General features: G+C 59.5%; 1 protein-coding gene across 1 annotated transcript in view; it reads left to right on the top strand.

The window, feature by feature from the left end:
* Positions 1-6,907, top strand: part of EP400 (E1A binding protein p400) — a 95,534-nt gene that overhangs the window by 4,244 nt on the left and 84,383 nt on the right.

The following is a 6,907-nucleotide window of genomic DNA, read 5'->3' as shown; positions in this document are numbered from 1 at the left end:
GGCTCTGAGCGGCCTTCAGGCGACAGATCTGTCTGTTTAGAGCCCTCCCCCGGACGTGAAGGGAAGCATTCCTTTTTCAAATGCCAAACGTCAGTGAGCCGAGCCGTCAGCAGTAAACTTCTAACACGATTCTGAGCAGTCTTAAAAGTTATGTTGCCTTTTTTTCTCAAAATATCTCCTCTCAGGTAAAGGTTGTGACAGGAAAGGACGGGCAGACTGGGACTCCCGTTGCTATAGCAACCCAGCTTCCGCCAAAGGTTTCTGCTGCTTTTTCATCCCAGCAGCAGCCGTCTCAGGTACTCTCGATGGTTCTAAAATGTAGTTTCATCCCGAACTCCTCATCCGGACACTTTAACCTTCAGTTCACTATTTGCTCCTCAGCATTTTCCCAGAGCCCATTCCTTATTTTTGTAAAGTGAAAAGCCCTCCTGCTCACGGGCTACGAAGCTAAGTTGCATGAGTTATGACAGCGCAGCTCCCACCGCATCCCTCCGTGCCCTGTCACGTGGTCGTAGCTTCCTGCCTGCATGCCGGCTAACATTCCAAGTCTGCTGCCGTGTGCTCAGGCTTCCGTGTGCTGTGTTACATGTCGCTGCCGTGTGCTCAGGCTCCCGTGTGCTGTGTTACATGTCGGCGCTTTCCTGTGTCTGTCATCTGTATCCGAGAGCAGTGCAAAACAGGACAAGAAAAAGGATTGAGCGTTTGCTAACGCACGCTGTAGGTAGAGAACGCTCAGAGGGAAGCCCACACCAGGATACGGGCCCACCAGCGCAGGCAGCGTGTTCTCCGTGCTCCGAGACCTCCCGTGTGCACTGCAGTGCCGAGGACTTAAAACTCCAGGTCCAATCCGGTAGTTAGCAGTAGGTGTGTTGGCGTCTACAAGCAGTGTAGATCGAAGTTGGAGTTACTGCGCCTCAGGCTCCCTGTGTCCTTTACCTAAATCCACCAGTCTTAACTTTCGTCTTGTTGGTTCTTGTCATTCCCTCTCATACACATGCATGTACACGCACACGCGCACACACACACGTACACACACACACACACACACCCCGTAGCATGCCCTTCTGTCTCTAAGCACTGTAACACGTTTGGGTGAGGGTGCTGTCTCTGCTAACACAGGGCAGCGAGCAGACGCAGGCGTCCCGGTGACCCAGCAGGGCGGCCCGGTCTGTGCCGACACTCAGGTCCCGCCCCGCCCTGCGACGTCCAGCCAGGACTCCCACGGTGCAGCAGCCCTCCTCTCCCGGCTTCCTCAGCCTGGGCCAGGGTCTCCGTCTTCCGTGACCTTGGCGTTTCTACGTGTGCAGACCAGACCAGCTAGTTCACAGCGTGCCCTTTGGTACAGGATTGTCTGGCGCTCGCGCCACGCTGGGGTCGCAGGGCTCTGCGAGGGCTGCCGCAGCAGTGACAACGTGCCCGTCTCGGCCTGGACTCGCAGGACGGCGGTGTTAGCTCAGACCTCTTGGTTAAGGTGCAGTCGACCAGGGCCGACTAGTGGACTAGGAGTACTCTGGGACAGTGCTCGGAGACTGCATGCACACCCCACCGCTCGTCACACTCACCCAGCGTCCCAGCGCCCTCGACGTCTTTCCCGAGTCAGTCATCGCTGTGAAGATCCCAGAGGGGCTCTTTCTGGCTCTGTCATCCCTTTTGCATCTACTGTGACGACAAACTTTCCTTTTCTCACATTTGTATGTCATTCACGTGATAGGAATACAGAGGGTTTGTACTTGGGCTTCTGTTTTTCTTTCTTTTTTTTTTTTTGAGAGGTTTTTGCTATAGGGCGCGTGTGCTTGCCGGAAAGACAGAGAGAGACAGAGAGAGAGAAAGTGAGAAATCTACCACCGGGTGATGGCCACGCTGCAATCCCTTCTCCATTCTCCTCTCGGGATCTTGGGCACACACACACACCCAGCGTGAGTTTAAGCCACCGGGTCCGGGACTCGAACTGTGGTCGACTCCATGGGAGTCCAGCGACATAGCCATTAAGACGCCTGCTGGTACCTGGGGCCTTTTTTCTGCCATAGGCCTGTGCACTTGGTAGAGAGAGACAGAAGGAAAATGGGATCACCCTCATGGGGATGGCCATGCTGCCGCCCCTTCCCCACTCTCCTCTCAGGATTTTGGGCACACATGCACGCATGCCTGGCACAGTTTTCTAGCCCCTGGGTCTAGGACTCAAGCTGGCCACATGGGAGTCCAGCACATTAACCACCATGCCACCAACTGGCCCCTGGATTCTTTTTTTGCCTTAGGGGGCGTGCACTTGCCCGAGAGAGGGACTGTGAGAAGGAAAGTGAGAAATCAGCCTTTTCTCCTCATTCTCCTCCTGGGATCTTGGGTCCCATGCAAGCAGTGGGAGTGCAGCGATGGAGCTGCTGTACTGTCTCTGCTGTGGGTTCTTGTCCCCAGCAGGTTACAGGAGGTTATGGCCAGCACCTCTGTCTGCGTTTAGGAGATGCGCTCTGTGGAGCTCGACAGGCCCAGAGTCACGAAACTACCCCAGTTAAGAGACAGAACATCAGTTCCCTCCCAGAAAGTCCCCCGTATTCCCGAGTGGCCAGACCACTGCCCGCCCCTCCTTCGTCCCCCATCCGTGAGCGTGTGCCTCTTCCATCGCAGAAGACAGATGGAGCTGTGCGGAGCGTCGCCTCCCGTCGGCTGTTCCCCACGGTGGTGGCCGTGGGCCTCGCCACCTTGTCGCACGTGCTGCTAGTTGGTTCTCGGCTGTCAGGTGGGATTCTGCCGTGTGGGCGAGCTGGTGTGTGTGTCTGCACCCTGGGGAGGGGACTCGCTCCTGCCCAGGTTGAGGACTCACGGCAAAGCTGCGGTGACACGCACCTGTGGGTGAGACGGATGCTCATGCCCTCGGGTATGTGGCCAGGAGTCGGCTGGGCTGCACCTGGGAGCTTGCTCCTCTGTGCGGGGAACTGCCCGCCCGCTTCCAGGTGCTCGGGCACCTCACGTCCCCAGTGGCCACCTGCGAGAGTCTGCTCTGCTCGTCTGGGGGCCCTGGGACTGCTGTAGACCTCTCCCCGGGTGTGGGCGTAGGAGCAAGGAGAGCTGCTGTGTCCTCTCTCGGAAGCGTTGCTTCATTGTTGCATTTGAGTGTTTGCGTAATAGGGCCTTCCATTCATCAGAGAGAGTGCGTGTGTGCTTGGGGCGCCCTCAGCAGGATCTCCCGCGTGATCGGGGTCTCGGCTCTCAGGCCCTTCCTGTCTGGGCCGTGGCTGGGCGCGAGGCCTCACCGTGGCGCGAGGCCACACACTCCAGCCGCAGCCTCGAGGCACCGACCCGGCCTGTGCTGGGTTGTGATCTGCAGGTGTCTTGTGCTGGCCCGGGGCTTCCTTTCCCGGTTAGCCCTGTCTGACCAAGGTACACCCTGGTGAGGACAGTTTGTCAGGTTGTTGTGGATGTGCTTTTGGTACCTCAGCGGAGAACTCTGTGCTCGGCAAAGTCACAGAGATTTTTCCGTTTCTGTAGAGGTTTTACGGCTTCCTGTTTCGTCTGTGGTCTGTTGTTGTTGTTGTCCAGGTTTATCTGTATGTCTTTCTCTCATGAGAGAGAGACAGAGACACACAGGCAGCACTCTTATCCAGCAGGGACTTGACACTGCTACCCACCCCCAGCCTCAGTGGCCAAGTCCGGGCACGTGTGTGCCCACGTGCTTGGGGCGGGGGCCTGTGGACACAGACCAGATCCTCCCCAGCCCACCCTGCACGCAAATCTGTGGGCCGCAGCAGACCTGGGTCGTGGGTGGAGGCCGCCTGCAGTTCTGCGTGTGGGTATTCGGTGGCTCTAGCACCAGGTCTAGAAAAGACCTTCGTCTGGCTGTTTCCGTTGTCACCGGGAACGGCGGCCCTGTGTGACCCTGTGCCCGCCCTTCTCTCTGGGCCCCCTGGGCTGGCCCTCGGTGCACCAGCAGGCTGCCGTACAGGTAGCGCGGGCTCCAACGTCGTTCTGTACATTCGTTTTGGTCATTCTACTTGCTTCCTTTTAAAATTTCTTTTTAAAAATGTCTACTTTTGGGGACCAGCAGTTAGCGTAATGGCTATGTCTCTGGACTCCCATGTAGTTGACAGCGGTTCAAGTCCCGGACCCGGTGACTTAAACTCACACCGGGCGCGTGTGCGTGCGTGCCCAAGATCCCAAAAGGAGAATGGAGGAGAAGGGATTGCGGCGTGGCCGTCCCCCCTGGGGGGTGATTTCTCACTTTCTGTCTGTCTCTCTCTCTCTCCCTCTCTTTCTGGTGAGCTCATGCACCTTATAGCAAAAACCTTTCCCAAAAAAAACAGTTTTTGTTTAGGACAGAGGGTGCATGTACCTGTAGGAGGAAGGAGGAGAGGACAGAAGCATCCCGGTGGGGCACAGCCACCTGCAGTCCCTTGTCCTCCATTCGCCTCTCAGGATCTTGGGCACGCACACATGTGCACCTGGTGTGAGTTTCAAGCCGCTGGGTCTGGGACTTGAACTGTGGTCAGCCCTGTGGGTGTACAGCAGTGTAACCATTGCACCACCTTCTGGTCCCTGTTTTAAGGGTTCTGATAGTTGTTTTTAATTAAAATCGGGTTTGTTTTGGAGACAGCAGTGTCCTGAAGATCGTGTAGAACCTGAGACGGCGTAGCTGCCGTGGCTGCTGCGTGGACGGGGTCCTTCCTCTGCAGTGCTCGCCGGGAGGGTGGCCTGGCTTGCTGAGTCTCCGAGAGCGCCAACCCACAGGAGAGCATGGGCAGGGCCCTCCCCGGCCACGTCTCCCAGTGAGCGGGAGGTTTTGATTTTCACCAAGTCCCAACCATGAGCCCCCCTGTGGGCGGCAGGCGGCCCACACCAGGCCGTTGGTGGGTGGCCTTCCCTCTGCGCCAGGCTCCTGTGGTGTCTCTGAAGTGGCGTTGTGTCACGGTGTGGGTCTGTTGCCTGGTGCACTGCCCAGAGCTTTCGCCTGCTGGCAGTCCTGGGTGCTGGCAGAGGGTGCAGGGCTTGGCCCCGGCTCTCACCACCCTGCAGAGCCTGGCCCTGAGGTTTGCATGGTTGGGGCATGTCTCAGCTCCAGGGTCCACGGCTGGCTCTCGCTGCAGAGCCTCTGTCCCTGTCAGGTCCCGTTTCGTCCTCTGTCACCGCTGTCACCCTCCGTGTCCCTAGGTGTACTTACCGAGGCTACTCTACCATCCTGCCTCTGGGGCCAGCGTGGGCATCCCAGCCCGGGTGTCCGCTGAGCGTGTTCTGGCCTGGCTTGCATTTCCTTGTTCACTCCTATCCTGGATTTGGGGCAGTTGGGAGTGACAGGCAGAAGCCCTGCGCCTGTGCCAACCTCTAGGAGTGCGCTGGCTGCCTGGTTCCCCACACCGGCCGCGGCTGCACACTGGCTGCTCGTGGTAGGCAGTGCCTGGACCCAGGCTCGTGTCTGGCCTCTGCCGGGGTCTGTGTGTGACCAGGTGAGGGCCTGGCCAGACTCGGGAAGCAGGGAGAATCAGGCCTCCCCCACACTCAGTCCTGTTGCTCTAGAGCCAGACTTCGGCTCGTGCTGCCCCGGGCGCCTGGGCTACACGCAGAGCTCTCGGGTCCTCGCCCAGCCTGGCTCCCGCTTGGAGACGTTGGCCCTTGCCTGGCCCACCTCTCGTGCTTTCTGGGTGCACCGAGAGCTCCCGGCTGCTGACCGAGGCATTGCTGTCACTGGACGCAGAGCCCTTGCGGGTGTCCTGTGCTAGAAACAGCCGCGGGCCGACTCTGTGGCATGGTGGTGAGTGCGGTTCTAGCTGGTGTCCCCGGCCCAGTCAGCCCGACACGTGCTAGGCACGTGTGCAAGTGCTCAGGATGGGGCATGGCCAGGGAGGTGGGGGTGTCCCCTCTCGCCCGCTTGCCCTCTATCCTGAATGAAGAGAGAATGCGCCTTGTCATAGGACATCCGCAAACTCACGTCTGGCCCTGCCGGAGGTGGCCGCTGCGACCTCTTGTCTGCTCTCGCTGCAGGCTCTTCCTCCTGCCTCCCCTCTGCCTTCTCCCTTCCTGTCCTCTCTCACCCTGCCCAACGTCAGTGGGCCTCTGCCAAGTCTGCCCTTTACGCCTCCTTTCAGCACCTCCTGAGCCTCCCCCTCGTGGGCAGGCCCTGTAGTGTGGCTGGGGTGGTCGTGCAGTGGCTCGTTCCGAGGCCACGGGGCAGCCGCTGCAGGCGTTCCCCTCCTTTGGGCACCTACAGCTTTATGTATTCAGAGCGCCGTTCTCCACAGTCGGGGCGTGAGCGCGTAGTGGAAAGGGGCGGCTCGGCAGCCAGCGGTTAGAAGCACCGTCCTCGCTTTGTCCATGTGCGCTTTCCCTGAAGGTCTCAGCGGTTTCGAGCCGTCTTAGGCTCACTGCAGACAGTGGGGAGGGTGCAAAGGTTTCGGTGCACTCCCTGCCCCGTGTGGGCACAGCCCCGCCACTGTCCACACCGCCACCAGGGGCCCCGCCATGCACGAGGGAGTGGGCACAGCCCCACCACCGTCCACACCGCCACCAGGGGCCCCGCCATGCACGAGGGAGTCACAGCAACACGTGCTTCTGGGGTCCTTCTGTGGTTTACACAGACGTGCCAGAGAGCACCGCCCTGGGCCCCCGCGTCTGCCTGCTCAGCCTCCTGCCCCTCCCCGCCTCCAACCTTTCTGCGCTCTCCTAGTTTGGCCTTAGAGTTGGCACCCTAGAGCCTGCTGACCGGTGTCCTCACGCCATTTAAACTTTGTCTGAACAACACTTGTATGACAAACACGCACTCCCCAGACCTGCGTGCAAAAACACCACTTTGAAGACCCAGCGATAGGCAGGGAGGCTGGTAGATCAGGTCAGTGCCGGGCCTTCCTTCACGTTGTCAGTCCTGGGAGTGCGGTCGGGCCGGTGGCGTGACTGCCCGGCGACTTGCGGCGCTCCGGGGCTGGCC

Source organism: Tupaia chinensis, unplaced genomic scaffold (assembly GCF_000334495.1).
Source record: "Tupaia chinensis unplaced genomic scaffold, TupChi_1.0 Scaffold000211_1, whole genome shotgun sequence".
In the NCBI taxonomy this organism is placed as follows: Eukaryota; Metazoa; Chordata; class Mammalia; order Scandentia; family Tupaiidae; genus Tupaia; species Tupaia belangeri.
Note: the sequence above shows the minus strand (reverse complement) of the source record. Positions and strands in the feature narration are given on the sequence as shown.